The sequence below is a fragment of the Sorex araneus genome, chromosome 4, assembly GCF_027595985.1.
Source record: "Sorex araneus isolate mSorAra2 chromosome 4, mSorAra2.pri, whole genome shotgun sequence".
NCBI classification, from domain to species: domain Eukaryota; kingdom Metazoa; phylum Chordata; class Mammalia; order Eulipotyphla; family Soricidae; genus Sorex; species Sorex araneus.
In genome coordinates this window covers 178,796,099-178,820,474 of record NC_073305.1, presented here as the reverse complement: position 1 = coordinate 178,820,474, position 24,376 = coordinate 178,796,099, and the positions used below count along the sequence as shown (strand labels likewise).

The window sequence follows — 24,376 nt, the reverse complement described above, 5'->3', positions numbered from 1 at the left end:
ATTGGAGTGTTCCCTATCTGGAAATCACCCTTCAACACAGCCAGGTATGACCCCCAAACCAAAAAGTAATTACTAACTAAGACTAAACAACTATTCTAGATCCAGGGAGATAGCTCAAGGGGCTGAGAACATGAAAACATGTTTTACATGACCAAGAGCCAAGAGCACTGCCAAGAGAGAGCCCCGAGAAAGGTGCCAAGAGTAGCCCCCAAGGGCCACTACTGAGTATGGCCCCAAACGATAACAGAGTCTAGCCTGGAAGCCCCAACTCACCTGGACTTAATTTCTGCCTCACCAGCACCCTCAACCAACTGCTCTAAGCCATTCCTTGGGAAATCTGCCCATATTTTACACAGCTTGGATGAGGCATCCAGTGCTTTCTCTCCATTCGTACAGTTGCATTTTCTCTTCAGATGAAACTTTTTTGGATCCAACCTGCTTACTAAAACCATCCAAATAGAACTCTTAGAACTTTCAAGCTGAGTTTCAAAGTGATATTTCTTCGAAAATAATCTAAGAAAGCTTTTTGTAGGTCTTTAAGTGCAGCACAGAACACAAAAATTCGAAGGGTGGGGGCAGTGTGTTGGCGTGGCCACCAGGCCCGTCCTGAAGTCAGAGTCCAGGAAGCTGAGCACGCACAGCTAGCTGGTGAGCACCTCAAGATCTTCCCCCACTCTCTCGAACCCAGAGGAAATAATGGGACCCGATCTCTCATGTTATTCTCAGAATAAAAGGTGAGAATCATGGCCAAGGAGTTATCCTAATCAGGGTAAGTTCTCAATAAATATTAGTATCCATTTTTATTTCTGTCATTTATGGGGCAGGGTTGGGGGGTCTCTAATTTCCTGAGCCTCTTCCATTCCCATGTTTCTCATTGGGATTTCCCACACAGAACTTGGTACCACAAAGCAACCATATGTACATATTTCATCATCATTACCTGGGACTTGGATCTGACATCCCACATCCCCCTCACCTCATAAATACCTTAGAGGTATCTCCACTGTGACCCCCTTTTTCTTCCCCTCTTGCTCAGCTCAAAACCCATGTGTCAAATAGTCTAAACTACAGTTTCCCCCATATAAAAAAGATAAAAAAGAATCACAGATTCCACCATCTTCAATGGCTCCCTGGCCAAAACCCACAGATGTTCTCAGTCCACATGACCTCTAACTATGTCTCCCTTCCTCTTGAACCACGCTTCTCCCTTAGCGTCCAGAACAAAAGACCACCCCCGCCCCAGCTCGCCACACCTAGAGCACCCCTCTGCAACTTTCCAGATTGGGGGCAGGTCCCTTTGCTCCATCTGATGCTCTGTCAGGTGCACAGGAATCAATGCCAGCCTCTCTTTTTCTGCCTCTTTCCTAATCTCCAAAACGTCAGCCTCACCAATGGCTTCAGCCTTTACCACCACCAAATGTCCATGAATATTACATTTATACTCACAGCCCAAGCCCTTGACTCAGCTCGGGGATAACATGTGCATTTGGAAATTTATGCTCTAACATTTGAAAGTTACTTCCAATTCTTTCGGAAGTCTGAATAGAAACAGAACAGTCACCTTCACAAGTTAATCGATATTGGCACAGGTTTATGAAGTTTATTTAGATGATACTACATTCTTCTGTCTCTCAGGAAAATTAATGGAGACTCAAACAGACTACTGTACTATTTTAAAACCTGCTTCAAAATAAAAGGAGAGCATATACTCCGCCATTCAGATGTCTCGATCATCCCGTTTACGAAGGGCATGACACAACATGTGAATCTGTTTTAACGACAGAACTCTTTGTTCTTTTTCCATCTGAAGGGTCAATCCCAATTAGCAAAGGGAGGAGTGGGGACATGACAAAAAATGCTGGTCTCATAAAACTGCCTCCTCATCTGTAATTCTATTTTGTGAGACTCGCTGTATAAACAGGCTTCAGCTCAAATTCATATCTGCACCCACCAACCTCTCACACACTTGGGAAAAAAAAAACTCACCAGACCATAGCATTCTAAGAATGTGATTTTAGTAAGAGACCACCCACTGCCTCTGATCTCAGCCACAGGTATTTTTATATTCTTGCATAAGAAAAGGGGCAAGCTGAGGAAAGAGGAGAATTGCCAATCTCATGCATTTGAGCAAATGTTAACATTCTGCTCTTCCGACACCACGAAGAACTCATTCAAGTTTGGTCTTCTCTGAGGTGTAGGCAGTGCCTGCTGAGATATGGAACTCTTTGAAAAAGGATGGATTTAGGAGCCAGATAGTTCAAAGGTGAATCTGCTTGGTCGGCATGTGTTTGTCCCGGTCGATCTCCGGCATTGTGTATGCTTCCCTGAGCTCCACCAAGAGTGATTCTTGAGCACAGTGCCAGGAGTCAAGCCTGAGCATAGCCAGGTGTGGCCGCAGCCCCACCAATGGAATTATCTTAAGTGACAGTTAGAAAATAGTAGTCCCTGAAATCAAAGGATGACTTTGATTTGCTTCCTGTCTCCCCACCCCCACCCCAGCCCAAAGCAAGTTTTTTTGAAGGCCAGGAAGATGAAGGAAGAACTAAAGGATCACGGGCCAACTGGCTATCTCTGATGTTTGGACTGGCCATCAGTAAAGATGTGTATCTTTATAGAACTCAGGGAAATTCCTGAGCTAACATGTTTAACACAGAAAATATGCTGGGTCTGGGAGCTGAATTCATCCCTCAACAAAAATAAAAATAGATGCCCAACAGCCCTCAATTCACCATGCAAAGATGCTTTTTTATCTTGACCAAAAAATGTTAAAAAGTTTTAGTTGGTACTGTATTTTTTGGTGATGTTCAAGAACTTACTCCTGACTCTGCACTCAGACATCATTACTGGCAGTGCTCAGGGGACTCTGTGGGATGTCAGGGATGGAACCTAGGTCGGCCATATGTAAGGCAAGCACTGTGCCTGCTATACTATCTCTCTGGCCCCAAAAACTGTTTTAGAATTTTAATGTGATAAATCGATAACAAGAAATAGAAGAGATAAGTAGGTATATATTTAACAGTCACAGTTCAAATTCTTCCTAACCAAAAACCATGGACAACTACTGAAAGTTATAGTCAAAAAAAAAAAAAAACCAACAAAACTGATTTCTTTCCCTTAATGAATATAATTTGGTAAAGGCATGTGGTTAAATCCATTGGCTTATGTTTCTTCAAGAAGAAAGCCCTTTTCATTTGATTGGAGCCTGTGAAAACAACGCATAAGAAAATCCTACTAAAGTTGGGTTCATTTTTTTGTTTGTTTGTTTTTTTAGGGAGTGGGGTTCTTTTCTTAAGTAACAGCGACTGTAGTAATGAGACAGTGTTTTCCCTGACAGGAATAAAGTACTCCCTGTACCGTGGCCAGAGGCCCTCAAGTTCTTTGCATGCAGACTTAGATGAAGCACAAAATGTGGAAGCCAAGTTGTGATATTCAGGTAAAGGTTTGGAAAAATAAACCAGTATTTCCTTTGCCCACCAAAAAGCAAATACTTCCCGGTATTCACCCAGAGAGGACAACAACACAGACTGAAAGGGATATATGGACCCTGTGATCCTCACAGCACTGCTGGCTCTGGTCAAGGAGCTGAAACCACCTCAGTGCTCACAAAGAGACAACTGGCTAATGAAGTGCTTGGTAATAAGCATACCATGGGATTTTGTCAGCTTTAAAAACCACGATAACCCATCATTTGAGACAACATGGAAGGACTTAAATGGCTGCGGGCTTAGTGAAATCAGTCAGAAGGTGAAGGACAAACACTGGAGCTTTCACTTATCCATGCTACCTAAAGGAGTAGAACAAGTGATCTGATCTTTATAGATGGGAAAACTCACTTAGTAACTCCAAGAAAGAGGAGGGGAAGGCAGGTGAATTGATCGTGTAAAAAAAGATCACGAATATGAGGGAGAGGAAAGAACTGGATTGTCAGTGTTGAGCTCAATGCCCTATAGACCCTGTGTTGATTATAATGCAAAGCCTATGTAATCACACCTAAAAAAATGGTGCTATGTTATTTTAAATAGGAAAAAAATGTATTTTCGAAAAAAAAAAACACATCACTGGGGGTGATGCAGGGATTGAAAAATAGGAAGTGTCTGCACCTCAAAAGAAAGAATGACCAAAATACAAAGAAAGTCCATGGAATAGGAAAGAATATTTACCCAATATCCATCTGATAAGGGATAAAAGTTTTGTAACTATTTCTCACAGTGATTCAATTAATTTTTTTAAAATATAGAAAGTGAAGAGGGGAAGAATGGAAATAAACAAGTAGGAAACAGCAATATTGGGAGAGCCGCCAGTTCCTACCCGAGGGCAGGAAGAACCCAGAACTCACTACAAATACACACAGCTCTTCTCTACACTAGTCCGGGGGCCAGAGGGACAGTTTTAAGGTAAAGCAGTTTTAAGGCAAGGCACCTGCCTTGCGTGCAGCCACTTTGACTGATCCCGGTGTGATCCCTGAAACCGGATATGGTTCTTAAAGAAAAAGCCAAGAATGGCCCCTGAGCACTGCCAGATGTGGCCCCAAACACCCCCACCCCCAAATAATAAGAAAGAAACTTGTCTAGGATCATTTCTCTTAACTTTTTGTTTTCCTTTCTCTTTCTTGGTTTCTCTCTTTTGGTGGCAATTGGTTTGTTTGTTTTCCCCCCACAGTTTTCATCACACTGAGTTTAGAGTTATTAACTCCATTGGTAAGGAAACTACCCTTATCAGAGAGTCCAAGGATAGTTTGAAAGCAAGTCTAATTCAAACAAGCAGGGAGTGGGAAGCCCTGTGCACAGGCAGGGACACTGGTGCAGCCACTGAGGAACATCACGTGGAGGGTCCTGTAGAAAGAAGAGAAACACAGCACCGCTGCTGCACCCGGCAACCCCAAGCTCGGGGTCTCCACCCAAAGGCAAGAAAGCCGCTGTCGGGGACTGGAGCGATAGCACAGCGGGGAGGGCGTTTGCCTTGCATATGGCCGACCCGGGTTCTATTCCCAGCATCCCATATGGTCCCCGGAGCACTGCCAGGGGTAATTCCTGAGTGCAGAGCCAGGAGTTCTAACCCCTGTCCATCGCCGGGCATGACCCAAAAAGCCAAGAAAAACCAAAATAATAATAATAATAATAATAATAAAGCCGCTGTTTCAAAAAGATATCACTGCATACTTGTGATGAGAGAAAACGCTGGCATTGTTTTCAATAACCAGATAAGAAAACAACAATAGAATTGCTCACTCTCACAAAAATAGACTTAGCATCTGTGGCATGGCACACATAGGCACACACACACATACATACACACACGTTATTTGCTGGTCCTTAAGACTTGATAATCTCAGCCTCCAGATGGATGCATCCCAGACATAACTATGTCTAACTTAGTTCCTATTCCCTTTTATCACATAGCTGAGATTTGGGCTATTACTCTAGACTCTGGTATCCTTTTCTCTAACACCACCAGCCCCTAGCCCACCGCCACACATAAACACATACACACACACACATACACACACAAAGGTGTTTTTTTTTTCAAAGAAAAATTATTTTGTCCCTTGCCCACAATCACTACTCGAGTCTACACTGTCCCACACCAACTCAGCAGAAGGGCCCATCAGTGACCCCGTTCTCCCCTGCTTCCTCACCAATGGTCATCGGCCATGCTGCAAAACCATCCAGCCATCAACTGTCTAACTGGTCTGCCTTCAAGCTCTAGGAGTAAAATCAAAAGTGCATTCATTCAGCTTACAGAGCTGCATGGAATCAGTCATTGACTCCCTTCCTAACTCACCTCTCACCACCTTCTAAGTCTCAAGCATGTGTTTCTGTTCAAACATGATGCACCCCCCAAATTTCGGACTGGCTTACTTTCTTGTGGGAAACACTTTCCCTGCTCTTGTCCCAGCTGACTCCTGCTCATCTTTCCACGATCCTGTCAAGAACTCAATTCCCCTAGGAAACCTTTGCTATCCCTCCAGCCAAACTTGACTTTTGTCCTAGCACTGTCATAGTGCTAAGAGCCTCGGATTTGACTTGCTCATCTGAATCCCAGATCACTTAAGACTTGGCAAGGAAGGAACCACACCTGGCTCCCTGGTCACCAATGAACCTCAGTCCAGCACATTCTGGGCCACAGGGTGGCATGCAATTGGCATTTATTATTAGACAGAAGGGAGTTGTGAAGGGTCTGGGTTGCTGCCCTCTTTCCAAATCCCATTTATGAACAGAGCTCAGGATTCCTGAACGTGAAAACTAGAAATTTACAAGGAAGCAATTGTTGAGAAGATGATAACCCCCAACCAATAGCAGCTGCTACCCGCCTAAAACATAGGCCTGGAAGAACAGACACAAAACCCGCAGGAGAGATGAGTCCACTTTTGCATATGATGAGGAGCAAGACGCCGATACTAACATAATGAACAGTTCTTCACAGATGCAACCAACTGAGAAGGAAGCCCTTGCATTCCTGAGGAGTAGCTTCACTGCCACTTAATTTTACTGTCTTGTTCTTTGACCACTGAGTCCATTTAATAATTCCCTTAGAATCAAAACAGCACATTTGAATTCTTTAAAGCTTTTGCTTTCTAGAAATGCTTTCCTGAATGAAATTTCTTTTTTCTCTAGGGTCTGAGTTTTCCGCCCTCTCGGAGAGCCCAGCTAGCTATTGAAAGCATCTCGCCCACACGGCAGAGCCTGGCAAGCTACCTGTGTCATATTCGATATGCCAAAAACAGTAACAAGTCTCACAATGGAGACGTTACTAGTGCCCACTCGAGCAATTCGATGAGCAATGGGATGACAGTGATACAGTGATACAGTCTGAGAGAGAGCATGGTAGGTAAGTCTCTTGCCTTGCACATGGGTTCTATCCACTGTTGCACATATGATCTAGCACCACCAGGAATGATTTCTGAGTACAGAGTCAGGAGTAAGCCTGAGCACTGCTAGGTCTGACCCCTAACTCCCCAATTTTTTTCCTCTAACATTTAGGCTATGTATTCATTTTACTAATACTGGTTGATTTGTAGAGAATGCTTTATCACTTTTAACACTTCTATCTATGACTTTCCACCCTACAAGATAATTAACAAGTTCCCAAATTCATTTGCCCTTTATCACAATTCCTAAGAAGTGGGATTGGCTGGGAAAATAATGAGCCTATTTTATTATTTCTCATCCACCAAAAATTTAAATTTTCTCAGCGAATCATAAACCACATCAGTGTATCAGCAGGGTAAGGATAGTATCTTGATTAAAGGGTTTTCTCCATATCAGACAGATAATCTACATGCACTAATAGTGTATTAATAATTGAATATAGACAGTTTAAAATCATTCCCTTCAGTAATGCACTGCCACAGAGTCGGGGTGGGGGGAGGGGGAACAGGGTGAGGATGGTGGGTGGGACGCTGGGACTATTGGTGGTGAAAAATGGGCACTAGTGGAGGGATGAATACTTGACCATTGTATGACAAAATGCAAGCATGGAAGTTTATAAGTCTGTAACTGTACCTCATAGTGATTCACTAATAATAAATAAATAAATAAAATTTTTTAAAAATTAAACAGTCAAGATATTGCAGCTGAAAAATTACTATATGAATAATATGTTCATTTGAATTGAGTTTTCAGGATGTATACAAATAATATGATAGATGAATTTAATAATGTGGTTTTAATAAACTTCCACAAGTCATTCTTAAAAAATAAATATATAAATAAAATTTGAAAATGAAATTATTCCCTTCAATCAGATGAGAGAAATTTAAATAGCAATCTGCCTCAATGATTCAGTTCTATGAAAACTATGTACTATAATATTTTTCTTCTTTCCTTACTACTTTCTGACTTTGCGGAAATGAAAGTTGTATTTGATCTTAACTTCCTAATCAGTTATGTCTCTATTGATGCATTGCAAAGTTTTCCCAAGGTTACAAGAAGGAAGCACCAGACTTAATTCATGACCAGAAAAGCTTCATTATATGTGAGATAAACAATTATTTTATGTTATTATATATGAACTTAAAGTATTCACATCACTCTGGAAATGGGAATGCATTAGGAATATTTTCATGAAGTTAGGCAAAAAGCCAGCTTTGAAAACTAGAAAAAAGGTTTTGTACCAGTAAGGAATAAACATTTCACATTTTTGATCAACAGATATAAGCATTTAGCTTACTGTTCAGATTTTAAGGCATGAAAATGAATTCTCAAATTAAAGATAAATTAAATTAACTTGCCAATGTTGAAGTACCCACAAATGAAATAAAAGTCACTTCAGCTAATCCTATCTAAAAGCCTCATTTTCGCTAGAGAGGTCCAACAAAATAGCATTTCATCTTCAAAGTCCTATCCTTGTATAACCTAATGATCACAAATTTGGTTAACACTGACAAAGATTGGCTACCAATCCTTTTAATATAGGTTCTGATTGAATTTGTACACAGCATGAAGCATTTGAAGCCTCTAGGAGCTGTACTCAGTCTACAGTTCCAGGTAAGATGTCAAAAATCCATATTTATTTTTACATTTAAGAATCAATAGGTATCTGGAGAGTGTTTCATGCAGTCCTAAATTTGAAAAATAATCCCTAATTTCTACACAAATTTGGCCAAAAGGGTACCAATGACTTTTGAGGCTTTGTCCATGGCAGATTCTTAAGAAGTGAGGTACAGAAAATGTGTCAAAACTTAGTTTTGAGCCTTTTTATTGTGAACTAAGAATCTGCTCATAAATTTTCAAAGCACTGTCCCGCTAACTAGCAACTACCCAGAACCAAGCGGGAGTTTTTAGAGAATGTTCATTTCACACTTGTGTCCACTGCCTCTCTGGGAGGGAGGCGACTCTGAACTTTCTTCCCAGTAAATATTTTCTCCACTGAGAAAACCAATTTTTGAAGGTAGTTAATGTGACGTGTTAAGCACTGTGTTATACGCGAGGAGTTCACTGAAGTCCTGGCAACTTTTTGAGAAAAGAATTGCATGAATCTCTATCTCTCTGATGTGAAATAATGATAAAGGCATGAAGCCTTCTCAAAACCACTCAGAGAGCAAGGAATGGAGATGTTTTCTTAATGAGGGGCACACTTACTCCAATGGCCAAACTCATACCCACCCAACCTTAACACTTAGAAGACCCAGTTCCCGAAGGGGCAAGATCTTTACTCAGGAATTATTATCTACTTTCTAGAAGGAACAATGACAGGATTATGGACAACTGGTTGACCACTGAGTGTTTGTTTCCTAGAAAGTTCATGCATGAGAAAGTAAAAGTGAGGATGAGTAGATCCGAGGCTATTATCTTTGACCAACATTGAATTCTTTAGGCAGTAAAGTAGCACTGTAGCACTATCATCCTGTTGGTCATTGATTTGTTTGAGTGGGCACCAGTAACAGCTCCATTGTGAGACTTCTTGTTACTGTGTTTGGCATATCAAATATGCCACAGGTATCTTGCCAGGCTCTGCCGTGTGGAGGTAGTAAAGAACCTTATATTAAACTTTATTTTGTATTAAGGTTGAATCCTTTCCTTCCAGAGATACTATTTGTTCATTTTATAAGTATCATGTTTTTTATTCATCTTTTCACGTCTGCATACTTAATCATCTTAGGGATGAAATGAATAACTTGATTCGCCTGGACACAACCATATGTGAAGCAGAAGTCTTGTCATCATACTTGGGGAAAAATATTGACTTTCTTTTCTTCCACTCTAACTGCTGACTTATGGAAGCTGCTCTGTCTTAGTAGTGCCTCACACACTTGCTCACTGGGGCCAAATAAAGTGTTAGCAAAGTCTGGGAGAATGAAAGAACATTTCACAGAGTGATGTGAATAGAATTCACTAGCAAAAAAAAAAAAAAAGGAGATTGGCTGAAAAATTGTTGCAGGCGTGAAAATTTAATACTTTTTAGTGAAATGAAGATGGCATTGAGAAAATGAGAGATTAAAAGTGTTCAACTCTCGCCAAGGGTGGGGGGAGGGAGGAAGGCATGCCAAAATGTGCACTAAACATCTCTGAGTAAAACAAGTGAGGCGGAAAAAGAGAATGACGAGAAGCTTGGTCGAGTTTGGCCTAACTCCTTGGCTACAGAGAGGAGAAAGAGATCATCACAAATCCTGGCAGTTTGAGCTGGGGAGCCTTGAACATTACTATTATTAATTAGAAAGAGGGCCTGAGAGGGAGGGGGGTGGGGAAAGAGGTGTGGAACCATGAAACCATCTCCAGAATGACATTTAGGAGATTCCATTAGCTTGACAAGAAGCAGCTATTTACCAGACTATTGTCAATGAGAAACTGAAGTGTTGGGCCTGGTCACAATCAAGTGGGCCACCAGAGGATCCAGAAACTCTGCCCCTGAGTAGAAAACCCCAAAACACCGAAAGCAGAGAGTCAGTCAGAGATTAATGTGCCTATGGAGAGTGTGACATTCTCAGCAGTCAACAACTGAGACCCACTAATGGCCTAATACCCACTAACAAAAAATGTATAGACAAATTATTGCATGTCAATAGAATACAGTTCTCTCCCATCTTTCAAGCTATACAGGGTAAATTCTGATACATGTTAAAATAGGGATGAACCTTGAAGACATCATGCTTAGTAAAATAAGACAGATGTCAAAATTAACAAATATGAAGTACCTGAAATGATCAACTTTATTGATATCAACAGTGAAATAGGCATCACCCAGTGGTATGGGCAGGGGTACAAGGTATTACTGCATGATGGATTCTGAGTTTCCAGTCTGGAAGACAAAAGCATTCTGGATATGGGGAGAGGAAGTGGATGTACATCACTGGGGTGTACTTACTGGCCTGGATCTACACTCCTTTAAAGGGTTAAAATGGTGGATGGGAGAGATGGTATCGGAAGTAAGGCACTGCCTTGCATGTGGCCGACCCACTTTGGTCCCCAGCACCACACAGCGGGGAGCGCTGCTGAGCACAGAGTCAGTCCCTAAACAGTGCCTCAGTGGCTGAGAATCCAGAAAAATAAAAAGGCCAAAAGTCAAAAATGGTAAATTTTACTTTATAGGTGCCTATTAAGACAAACTTTTAGTTAGAGGTGCAGAAAATGTCTGCATGAGGCAGCACAGAAAAATATCTGAATCAAAGCTGAAAATTTTAAGTGGTCTCAGTTCGTCTGCATGGAGAAGGAGAACAGTATTGGTCTACATCATGCTCCCTAGAGAACACATAAGTGACTTCAGTTCTATGTCTCTTCCAAACGCCATGGCTGATACAAAAAGGAACTATAATCCCAAGGTTAGAGAAGCAGAAACCAAGACAGCAAGAGAGGGACTCACTGGCTCAAGGTCCCATGAATGAGTGGTGATTAAAATCAAGATCTGTCCCATGAGTGAGTCCTTGCTCCTCTAGAACCATCCCCATCATGGGGTGCTCAAACTCAAAGAATGATCCAGAATGCCTAAAATACTTTATACTGTAACAAATATAGTATTTTAAATAATAAGTGTACTTTATATCCTTTCAAACTAAATTTCCTGATGTAATTACCATGCTACAGTAATAACAGTACACACACATGTACACACATATACAAATGTATATATATATATATATGTATATATATATACTCTATGGGCATTTTATAAACATTAATAAAATTATTTCTAGAATGTTTGCTCCTTAATACTTCCATGATAAAAGGTAAGTTAGTCTAGTTACATAAAATATAATTGTCAATAAATTATGGTCTATATTCAAAAGTCCTCGTGAAGAGCAATTAGCATGCTCCAGCATGAAAGAAAAAGAAAAAGGGGGAAACTAAAAACATGAGATTGAAAAAACAAATATAAAATTCACATTCAGTGAAGTATGTTTGAAAATAAATGTGGAGTCAGTTATTAAAGTGAATATTCTTTGACTTACAGCCAATTCAAAGGGCCAAATAAGTGAAATTGAATTTGGCTGCCTCAGTGAGTACATTCCTGAAAATCCAGTGAGGACATTCAATGAGTTGGACTATTTCACAACTACATCTGTACATAATGGCATGCAAATAAAAACCGCATGCCTTTATAAGTAATATGTCCCAAATTTCATTTTTACAGCTAATCAACTCTATGTCATCTTTGAATGACTTTTACCAATTAGACAATCCTTGCTTGAATACAGACAACAACTACCTTCATTTGGCATTTGATCATTATTTTTTTTTTAAGGAAATCAAAATATTTGCCTCTGAGCACATTTTTAAAGGATAATATCACTTTAAAGGGATTTTAGGAGAGGTAAATGTCCTGGAGTGAAAAGGAAATTCATTGGCCCCATCAAATCCCTGTCCACTGAGGCTTCTGACCCAGGCAATGCCAAGGTTTCTCTACTTGTCCAGCCTTACTTCCCATCTCCAAAACCACAACTGCTTTAAGCACCTGGCACAGGGTCAAACCAACAGCTGCAGGAGAGGAAAAACATAATGAAATCATGGCCATCATCTCATTCTAATACCCAAGAGTCCATGGACCACTGTCAATTATGTCTCTTAGGGGCTCATCAAATAAGCAAGTTCCATAGTCCAGAAAAAGACTCTGTGAAATTGCTCCTTCAGGGAAAACAGATAAGTACTCACTCAACTGAGAAGAAAGCAGTGTGACAATTGGTGTGATTAGTTTACTGCCAGCCAGCATTCAGCTCACCTCTAGAGACCCTTCTCTATTGCCCTATTCAATTGTTTCCAGAGACTTCACGTTTTCTTCTGGCTTGGACTGATTTAAAGTCCAAAAACTGGTGTTCAAAATAGCCAAATAAATCATTTCCAACTTCTCTTGTCCAAAGTTGGAAAAGCACCTAAGAGATAAAGTGGTCTAACAGTCAAAGAAGAGGGCAAACCTTAGAGACCAGGTCAGAGCTATGCAAATATCCATCCCTATGTTCTTCCAGCTGCCGGCAAGCACATTTTCCCATCCTCCCATTTCAAGGTCATTTCCATGTTGGAGGAAAGAATGGAAAGATGGCGTGGTGTGGAATCTCAATACCTCATACAGTCACCTCTGAACATTCCCCGATACATTGTCAACCGTTTAACTGCAGAACCATCCATCATCAGGCACTGTCCCCGGTGAACCACTTAGAGTCAGGCAACCGGATCAAAGGACTGAAGAGAAGCAGCAATTTTGGTTCAAGGGGCAGTGCGCAACATTAGCACACTTGCAGGGGGCACCCAAGTTAGGTGTCCCTTTCAAGTCCACTTCAAAAGAGACGGTAGAGATAAGGGCCAGGAGGATCACACCATGGTTTGGGAGCCAGCCCCATGTGCTGGGGGAAAAGGCAGTTGGGACGGAGAAGGAACCACTAAGTAAATGATGGTTGGAGGGATCGCCCAGGATGGGAGATGTGTGCTGAAAATAGGCCAAGGACCAAACACGATGACCTCTTAGTATCTGTATTGCAAATCATAATGACCAAAATTAAAGAGAAAGAAGGACTGTACATGCCACAGAGTTAGGGAGTGTGGGGGTGTGGGGGTGATGGATGAGGCACTGGGAACAATGGTGGTGCAAAATGTGCACTGGTGGAGGGATGGGTGCTTGAGCATTGTTTGACTGAAATGAAATCATGCAAGTTTGTAACTGTATCTCACGGTGATCCAATAAAACTTCTTTTTTTAAAATTAAGCCAAAAAATGATCAGTCTGATTTAGAAATAATGACCAGTTTCAGCTTGGATCACACGTTTTCCTACCCAAAGTATTACACGATCATCAGGGGTCATTCACTGCATTGCCAAAGAGTCATTCAGAAAGGCTGTTCGGTAAAACTGAATCAAACCAATGGTTTAGAATTTTTTTTATTTGTCAGTACTCATTAGCATGGTAGATTCAACCCAGTATCATCTAGATAGACTGATGGATTCTACAGTCCATATGGTTTGGGGACAGTCTTTTTACTATGTGCTGTAAGAGCCCCCAAAGCCTTTTGAGAATTACACATGCAACTGACAAATGACCTGGAATTAAAGATGATATGAAAGTATAACCTCTGGGCATATGGAATCCCAAGTCTGTTCACACCACCCTATAAGAAGTCATAGCACAGTGGATAGGGTGTTTGCCTTGCATGAGAACGAGCCGGGTTCGATTCCTCCATTCCTCTTGAAGAGCCCGGCAAGCTACCAAGAGTATCCTGCCCACACAGCAGAGCTTAGCAAGCTACCCGTGATGTATTTAGTATGCCAAAAACAGTAACAATAAGTCTCACAATGGAGACATTACTGTTGCCCGCTCAAGCAAATTGATGAGCAACAGAAGTGCTACAGTGCCATTCACATAGGTCCTTTCCAAGGAAGGGACTTTATCATTTCTCAAGCGGTCCCTACTTTGTCTTTTTGAAGACCCACACCCCATTCTAACTAAGGAATACAAAAGCACCTGACAACTTTGAGAATCTCCTTTTCTCCTTCTCCCTACCACCTGCCTGAGAAAAGAAAACAGCCTCAATGGATGGTCTTAACACTCCCGTTTTTGTAATGGCATTACAATGGAGAGGCTTCTGAGGATCATGAGTGCCCTCCCAGAGGTGGTCTTCAGTGTCAGACCTCTTAAGGGGGCCAGTGAGTTACACTGCTGGCATTCCATGTGCAGTAGTGAATGAGTGAAGGACTATCAGTAACAATACTCACTACTTGCCATTGTTTTGTTTTAATATTCAAATATAGTCATGTTTTAAAAGTTAAAGGAAGAGTAAACTTAAATAGGAAAGCTCTGACTTTGCCCTGTATGTATGACTTCAGTATGCAAGATGAAGTTTAATACTTGTAAACATTACTTTAAAGGAAAATTGCCCCCAACATATGTCCAACCAGACCTTGTAATTGATTGCAGCTGTGTACATGGAACAGCTTAGATTGAAAAGCTGGGTATATGTATTGACTTCACTGTATGACCCTTACATGTTTACGCTATGAAACGTAAAATTCTGCATTTAACTGGCAATCAGACAAAGAACTTAATTTGTAGAGAAGTGTTGGTTTGTATAGCTACTATGTTAAGTGGGATTCTTGTTATGCCTCTGCATTCATTCTCTGCCTCAGCTGTTAACTAGATGGCATGATATATAATTGAGGCTGTGCTATCAGTGTCAGAACAGATAGCTTTCTCAAGAAGGGTTTTATCATCTGCTGCTTCTTAAGGGCTTGCACTTCTAAAATTGCATTCCCTTGTGCTGTGCCATCTCCCCCCCCCATATGTATATATATATATATATATTATAAAATGCCGACCTGGTTACACATTCTTCCCTCTAGACCATGATAAGTCTCATTAGTGACTTCTGGTGCAGGATTTTTTTTAAAAGTGACAAGACCTTTACATGGAGAAGTATTTGCATATATGAGATAGGAAGGTATTTTTAAGATATGTTACAGGCTTACTATAAACCATTTAACTGTGCTCCAAAGTAATTGTAATGTTGGTAGTATAGCAAATTATGATGAGTAGCTTTAATTGTATGTTTAAGTCATGTTCACAAGCTTAAATCTGGAGATCAGAATTTAAGCAATTCTTAAAATGTATGAATGTCTCCTTAAGACACTGATTACAAAGTATTTCCAATGTGTGTCACTACAGGCTTCCACCCCCCACCCCCCACCCCCCGATTAAAACATTAATTTTTAATACAAAAAAATCAAGTTTTTATCTTAACCCAGGTCCTCATCTGAAAAGGAAAAAGAAAAAGCTACAAAAAGAAGCCCATGGACTTTTCAGACTTTGGCTACTTCTTTTCGACCATTTCCCTGAGGGCTGACAGTGTCCTTTCATATGGTTTCCTGAGGTTCTCAAATAGTGGCTCTTTCACTGCTTTCATGTTTCACCCAAACACATGACTGAATACATGGGATTCAGCACACATGAAGAGATAGGATGTCACATGCTGAGAGCACAAGATTCCTGATTGATGTTAGGTGCCATGATACTGGATGTCCAGGTAACCCATCTGAGCCTTCAAATACTATGCCCAGTAGCCACTGTGAGACCCAGAGAAATGACCTATGTGAGCTCTGCTCAATCAAAAACCTTAGTGCTCACAGAAAGTGGTACAATGGACTAATATTCTGCCACTCAAAACACTGGGATCTCGGCAGGAATGAAGCTGCGCATTAAAGCACATGGCTGGTGTTTGGTCACCAGCCCAGGAAAAGGGTGGAGGAAAAGTTGTATGGAGGAGTCGTGACAAGTCTCCCAAACACATACTCATTCCCTTTCTGTTACCAATATGTGCGCATATGTCTTGTATGTGTACATACATGCATTAGGGGAAGACACTTTTCCTCAACTTTACCTATTGATACAAGAAATCTGGATTTGGGCATGAGAACAGAAGAACACCTCAGACTTTTTATCAAGGACAATTTTGTACTGTTTACACTTAACCATGTAAAACGATGGCTCTTGATTTTAATAATTTGAAAATAAAAACATTTTTAAAAAAATTTCTAACCTAGTATCACATGGACAAAAAAGTGGGCATCAGTCTGCCCAGGCTCAATCCCCAGTACCACATAAAGTCCCCTGAACCTCATCAGGAATGATCCCTAAACACAGTCAGAAGTAAGCCCTGAGTACCAAAGATCTAGCTCAAAAATCAAAACAAGAGTTTCTAACCAAGGGTAGGAGAAGATAGTATAGGAGGTAAAGCACTTGCATTCATCCTTGGTTGGGATCCTGATTCAAATCGCCAGCACTACATACAATCTCCTGAGCACCCCCACGGGTCACTCCTGAGTATAGAGCCAAGGCTAGCCCCACATCATGGCCAGGTGTTGCACCAAAATCCAACATGAATTAATTAGCTAAAATCTCTAGCCAGTGTCAATAAGTTTCCTCTTCTCTAGTCTGCAGTCACCTGAGCTCTCTACTCAGCCACCCTCTGACTAACCAACAAATGGACCTATCGGAATCCTGGGAAGCAATTTTTGTATAAAGAAGAGGGCATCGGCTAAGATGCCCCCAAACCACAGGCATAGATTCCAGCCTCTTCCACTCACAAGGCCGTCCTACGTGTCAGTGACACTCCTGAGGTGGCAGGTCAGACATCCCAACAATCCACGGATGCAGACCTGGACCCCTCAGGAAGATTCGCCTCCTCCCCACCTGTGCAGAGAAGGCAGCGTGACTGTCCATGCCACACCTGAAGGAGGAGGGAGCGTAGGCATGGGGTGCCCAGGCTCCGCCCAGTGCCTGGTAAGCAGACAGATCTAAGCCCGAAAACCCTGTGCTCTCCTTTCTTGCTTATAACCCCTAGCTGGACACAAAGCATGATGTGGCCAAGTGGCACTCCTGACTGCCCGGGTCCCTTACAGAAGCATTCTTTCCCATGGAGGACAGTCCTGTGTGGCTCAACAGTTAACCCTCAGAGGTCAGAACTTATTTTTGCTTGTTACGCACTTCAGTTCACTCATCTGTAAACAAGAGTAATTCTAGCACTGAATTTCTAGAATGTTCTGGAGATTCAATGAGATGATGCATATATAAGATGAAACCTATTGCCTCCCATAGGGAAAGCACTCATTAATTAATTTCATTCATGTCCTGTCACTCCCAAGCTCCAGCTATGCAGTCAAATGTAAATCCTTTAGCCCTATCATCCTGTCCAAAAAAAAAAAAGTATTTCAGTCAGCACAAGACTTGACCAAGTCTAATTTCAGAACTGGAAATTATTCCAACACTTGAAGAAGCAAGGAAAAATGCAAGGAAAAAAATAGACTTTTATTCAAGATTCTTTACAAAACACGTTCAAACACTCTTTTAAACCACCAAGAACTGCAGACTAAATGTCCAAGAATGTAGGAAAGTCCTAACATGCCTCTTCAAGAAGAGCTAAACTAAATGATGAGTTTATTTTTTTTCTGGGCTTTCAAATGGGTGCAGCTCACTCTCCTGTCCAAGAAGATAAATAATAGACTCATCTATGGTTCAAACTAAGCCTGGAGCTATTAAGCCAATCTGTGCTCTGATTCCTAATTCACGCTACCTGAATTACCCTCATTGCTTACTAATGAGAGCAGGGAAGGAGGGCTTTATTTTATTTAACAAAATACATTTCCAAAAGTATTATTTGATATAATTGCCTTTTTGAAATCTACTCTCTTTCTACTGATTAATAATTTGATGTCATTCCAATTTTCCATTTTGAAGTGGCAATTATAAAAATTATTATGAAGTTAATCTTTTTTAAAAAATTACTACAAAATACTGGGCTAGTTGGAAAGCATAGCTCTTTCTGGGAAAGCTTCCACAGGAGAGGAAAAAAAACTATATTCGTAGATATCACTATCAGATTCAAAACAAAAATCAATATGGACTAATTAGATTCACCAGACCATATGATAAAGTCTAGTGTCCAATAATTTATTAGCCAACAAGTTTTAAATAAATATTTCGACCTCTAATTACATATTATGCAAGTTAAATACATTTGCTCGTATATATATACATATATACACACTTCAGTTCACACATCTGTAAATAATAGTAATTCTGGCACTCACTTTCTAGAATGTTCTGGAGTGTTCAATGAGATGATGCTCATAAAATCTGGAAAACATTGTCTCTCTATACATCCAACAGGGCCAGTCACAAGGGGTCAAGCACCTTAACCCCTGTCTCTCTGGTCCCAAAGCTTGGCACTTATAAAGTTTATCCCCTTACACCAATAGGCATGGCACCAAACAAGCGTATACACACACACACATACACACACAAAATAAAGTAACTTTAGCACTGTAGCACTGTTGTCCTGTTGCTCATCGATTTGCTTGAGTGGGCACCCGTAACGTCTCCATTATGAGACATTGTTACTGTTTTTGGCATATCGAATACACCACAGGTAGCTCGCCAGGTTCTGCCATGCGGGCAGGATACTCTCGGTAGCTTGCCAGGCTCTCCAAGAGGGACAGAGGAATCAAACCCGGGTCAGCTGCATGCAAGGCAAACACTCTACCTGCTGTGCTATCGCTCGAGATTAACATTGATTAACAATAAATACAATAAAAATATTCTTGCCCCTCACAACCCAGGCTAGTTTAAATTGAGGTCTGATCACTTGAAACCTGAAGCCATAACTTATGCAAGAAAATCATTTTTCTGAGTAGATAAGCAATAACTATCGAAAACAATGTATAATTTGTAAGGCAAGATTTCATATAATCATCATTGTCATTTAGCTACATTTCCTACATTGTAACAAAGTTCTCAGGTTAAGAATATCAAAATATACTGTGGATACTGATATTTTGTATAGCATGTCATAAAAATTGAAAAAAAACTCATGTGACAGAAAAGAAAATGGAAAAGTTACTGAGCACAAAGCTGTTTTCTAGACATTTCTAGATCTACTGCCATACTGGCAAGAAGGAAGCAGATGAGGCTCATAATGTTTGCTCCTGTAAAGATTTTCTTAGTTTAACGCTACTGTAACCTGACTCATATACTATATTAAAACCATTCACCCCACTTAATTGGTAACTAAAACAAATACAGTTTTGAAGAAAGGAACAAATCTTTACTAAGTCTTGCAGAAATAAATCAATCTGACCCATAATTTCTTGGTAAATGAGTCACTCTTTAATTTCTCTTCCTTTCACTTCAAGTACACTATTAAGTCTGAGTGAATTCATATCATGTATGATAAATCACCACAAACCCGGATCCAGGATTTATGTTTGAAGCTCTAGCCAATCCTTTGCAGCATGGTGTCAGAACAGGAATGGCTGTATTTGTTTCAACATAAAACACAGGGGTTATTAAGTAGAAACCCCTACTTAAGTTTCTACTTAAGATAAAGTAGAAACTTCCTCTTTGGAAGAGAATGAGGCAACTGGAAGTAAAATATCAATTCACAGATAAAATATTGAAAACTGATGGGAGTGGATAAAGAGCCAGTAAACTGTGCCAGAAATCTCAATTTGACTACCAGTTCTGCATCTTAGTATCTTAGTATCTTACTGTAGTCAGTATTTTACTCAGTATTTTTTTTTAATTAAGCACTATGGTTTACAATGTTGTTCATAATTGTTGTTTCAGGTTCAATGTTCCAAGGGTAATCCCAGCAGCAATGTGATCTTCCCTCCACCAGAGTCTCCAATTTCCCACCCACCCATCCCCAGCCTGCCTCCTTAGCAGGCTTAAAATAGTTTATCTTGCTTGTTACAACATGTATCTCACAATGATGTTACTGAGCTCTTCGGTGCTCATTGAGTCTTCTGTGTTACTGTTTTCACTCACTGAACTCAGAGGGCTTCTATGTAACAGTTCCATCTTACTTGCTGTGCTCCTACTGGATTGTCAGCACTGTGAAATTTGGAGGAGTCGTGCAGCCACATATGCAGCCATGCACTCCAGGGGCTGTGGAACTGGGCAAGTCAGCAGCTTGGTTTCTCTTCAAGATTAGTCATGGAGCTGTGAAGCTGGACCATTTGCATGAAAGAGGATGTTGGTGTGGGTGGGCCACTGGGCCTGTTGGCAGGGTGAGCACTCAGCCCACTAGGGTCCAGAGAAGGTTCCAGAGATCTCAGACCTGAGACTGGGGCTTACTGAGGTATCTCAGCAGTGGCCTGAATCAGTGATTTTAAGTTCCAAGTCTGCTGACCAGTGCTGCTCTGCAAAAATTTTCTGTGGGTTCACAGAGCTATTACCACAAAACATGCTATAAAAGCATGTTATAGTCCTCTATAACAACATAGTACTATATTCAGCAATAATAATGTGAATGCTGGTGTATAAATATTCTTATCCTAATACTTTTTGAGATTTATTTGTGGGGGCGCACACCTGGCAGTACTCAGGGCTTAATTCTGTCTCTGTGCTCAGGGATCACTTTGGGGGATGTTCAGGAGACCACATAGATTCAGAACGGGGTCAGCCACATGCAAGACAAGTACCTATACCCCTTGACTGTCTCTATATAGGTCTTTTATTCTAAATAATTTTGTTTTATTTCTGCCACAGTGGTCTCCAAAATACTTCTCCTATTTTCACTGCTCTGCAGGAATTAAAGGTTGAAAAACACTGGTCTGTTTGGGACATTGTTTGACGACACTGGCATTCTAGTGGTGGCTAGGGTGTTAGGACACTGTATACTTGAAGCTCTATCATTAACAGTATTGTTAATCATGTTGCTTCAATAACAATGAGGGTGGGAAATATAAACTAAGGCCAGGAAGATAGTATAGGGCAAGAGAGATAGTACAAATGCACTTGCCTTCCATAAAGAAAGAGTTAATATAAAATATGATCAACATACACTTGTTCATCTCTCTCAGTTTATTGTAAATGACAAAAGAGGAAAGAAGAAAAAGCAAAACTACAGATCCAAATGCACCCACTGAACGTATTTTGCCAATCACTAGCTTAGGCCTTCTTCCACTCATTCTGACTCCACATCTCAGAATCCTCTCCATATTCTCATTCAAAATCCAAACTGCTGTCAATCACTGTCACTTTCCAGGAGCCAGTTGCTGCCTTGATCGCATTTAGTAAGGGAGTCACAGGTGAAGGCAGACAGTCAAGGTCAGATCAAACACTGGCCCTAAGAAAGTGATGGATCCAACTCAAGCGGGTAGCATGCTCTGTGCCCACGTGCCATGGCACTCCCCCAGCAACTGCATTGGAGAGCACCACTCATTCCACAAACATTTTTTATCTGGATGTGTTTTATCAAGGAAGGGTCCCTGAAGATGCATGCCATGGGCAAGTCTTCAAATTTGACTCTGATTAAGATATTCTTGTTCTTAAACAAAGATATTCTTGTTCTTAAACAGGAAAGTCTGACAAGCTCCCCGTGGTGTATTCATATCCAAAATACAGTAACAGATATATACATACCTCTCGGAGAGCCCAGCAAGCTACTGAGAGTACCCCACCCGCACGGGAGAGCCTGGCAAGCTACCCGTGGTGTATTTGATAGGCCAAAAACAGTGACGATAGGTCTCATTCCCCTGACTCTGAAAGAGCCTCCAATCGTTGGGAAAGACGAGTAGGAGAGGCTGCTAAAATCTCAGGGCTGAGTGTAATAGAGATGTTACTGGTGCCCACTCGAGTAAATCGATGAACAACGGGATGACAGTGATACAGTGATAAGATATTCTTGTTCTTAAAAGGTCGAGGACATGCTGGTCATAGGCACAGCCCTGTGTTTAATAAGATCAGCCAAACGGCTAATAATACACCAAAAGGGCAAAGGAAACTTCCAACTCAAAGCTTCTTGTGCTTCAAAGACTGTTCCACCACATTTTCTTCTTTGATTTCATATGCATTTCAAAGCTATGCATATGAAATCAAAGAAGAAAACAAATTCTCCCTAAGATTTGTCTGGTAGAACTTTTTAGACATCAGTCTTATCCTTTGGGATCAAGTTGTTTCATTATTGTTCTTATTGTGAGACTAGAGAAATGGGAATGTCCAGAGCCATGGTGCTGCAGACATCAGAGCAGCAACTCCTCATTCTGGAAGTTCCTCACTGCACTTGTATTCCTGGAAAATCGGCATTAATAGCTGATAATGCCCCATCCTGCCCTGGGAGGTATTTCTCAGCAAGCAACCATGTCTGGTGATATGACTGAAGGGTTCAGTCGTGATGGGGCAGACCAGCTAGCTACAGACCAACATTCCTGGTGCTATTATGAACACCAGTTTTCCTTCACCTCCTTTGCCATAGTATCTTAACAACGCAGAAGATTGATGCTTTACCGGCCTCAGCTTTCCAATGTCCACCTGACACAATTTTACTTGGGCTCATGAATGAGAAAAAGGATGCTGCCCTTCAGGGTCAACTCATCTCCTTGCAAACACAAACTAGAGATGTGAAAATAAAGTAGCAAGACAGGCCTGGTGCCCTTTAGTTGTCTCAGCGGAAGAAAGTGTAAAGAAATATTCTAATGTGAAAAGAATCAACTTGGAAGTCGATGCAGAAGACAACCTGTTATTGCATGAGCAAAAGAAAATTTTTGTAGAGAAATTAAGATACAGATAAGTAAAAAGAATAAAATTTGGCCATATTACCAAACTTTCTCAGGCATTATTATTATTTTTTATAGAAGCCCCCCCCCTCCTTAAATGTGTGGTCTGAAGGCAAAATGCTCAGGCAGCCTGGATGAGTCCTGTTTAGGGGTCAGGGACCAGGTGATGCCAGAGATCAAATTGAGGCTTCATACAAGCTATGCATATGTTTTACAACATGAGCTATTTCCCCTGCCCACTGCTAATATTTTCTCATATATATCTTCATGTTTGTACATAGTTCTTTCTTTTTATATGTGTGTAAATATGAATATTTGTGTACGTGCCCATGTCTGTGTGCATATGCACATGATATACACACATGTGCACACACATGCAAATGTTCACAGAGCAGGGGAGATGGTACAGAAGTGAGGTGTGTATGCATGGGAACTTGGTTTGATCCCCAGCACTACATGGGGCACAACCACCACCAAATATAGCTGTAAAGGTTCCAGAGCACCTCCAGGTATGGTCATAAGAGCCTCTGAGACCATTAAGAATGGTCCTGATGGTCCACAGAATCACAGGGTCTGAGCATTGTGACACCCTCAGGCGAGAACATTGAATCATCCCTACTGGCTGGGAGAATACTGATATAGCTGGGTTCCCTGAGCACTGTCTTGGAGCTACCACCTAAAGAAGAAAGCATTCACAAGAAACAGGCTCACTCTCTTTCTCTTATCTTTTCCTTTCTTCTTATGGGAGCAACTTCCGGTGGTCCCACTGGGGCAGAGGCAGGCAGGGCCAGATATATATATATAATACGAGGCACATTCGCCACTTGTATTGTCTTCCCAGTCCCCTTTGCCCATCTTTATTCACAAGCAACAACAAAAAACTAGTTACCTAAGAAGCAGTTTACAAACTTTAACAGTGTTGGTGTTTCTGGGAAAACACAGATCCAAAATCAGACACTGGGCTTTTAAAGTCCTTGTTTCTCTTGGAAAGGAGACGGGGGTGGGGGAACAGGGATGAGAGTGGGGTGCCTCACCCCAAAGCACACACCTAGTTCCACCACTGGATTTCCAAAATTGATAACAGGAACAAAGTGAGGGGCAGAGTAAAGAAACCTAAATTAAACACTGCTGCTATCAGGGGCTTACATACTCTGCCCACCTTAATACACAGTATCACAGCGAGGAAAAAGAAGACGGGGGAACTTAAATTCTTAGAATGTCCTATATATAATTAATAAAAGCCGACCAAATTGTTTTCTTCCTTCCCTGAGTCCAGGTTTACTGCCATCATTTAAAAAATTTAAAAGATACAACTAAGTGTATCTCCTGCTAATGGTTCAAGTTAGAGGAACATTAATGTCAACACCTGAAAGTGAGAAACAGACCATTTTGCAAAACATTCTTTTATAG

General features: G+C 41.0%; 1 protein-coding gene across 2 annotated transcripts in view; it reads right to left on the bottom strand.

The window, feature by feature from the left end:
- ESR1 (estrogen receptor 1) overlaps positions 1 to 24,376 on the bottom strand; it is a 279,658-nt gene that overhangs the window by 209,653 nt on the left and 45,629 nt on the right. The window lies entirely within an intron of this gene.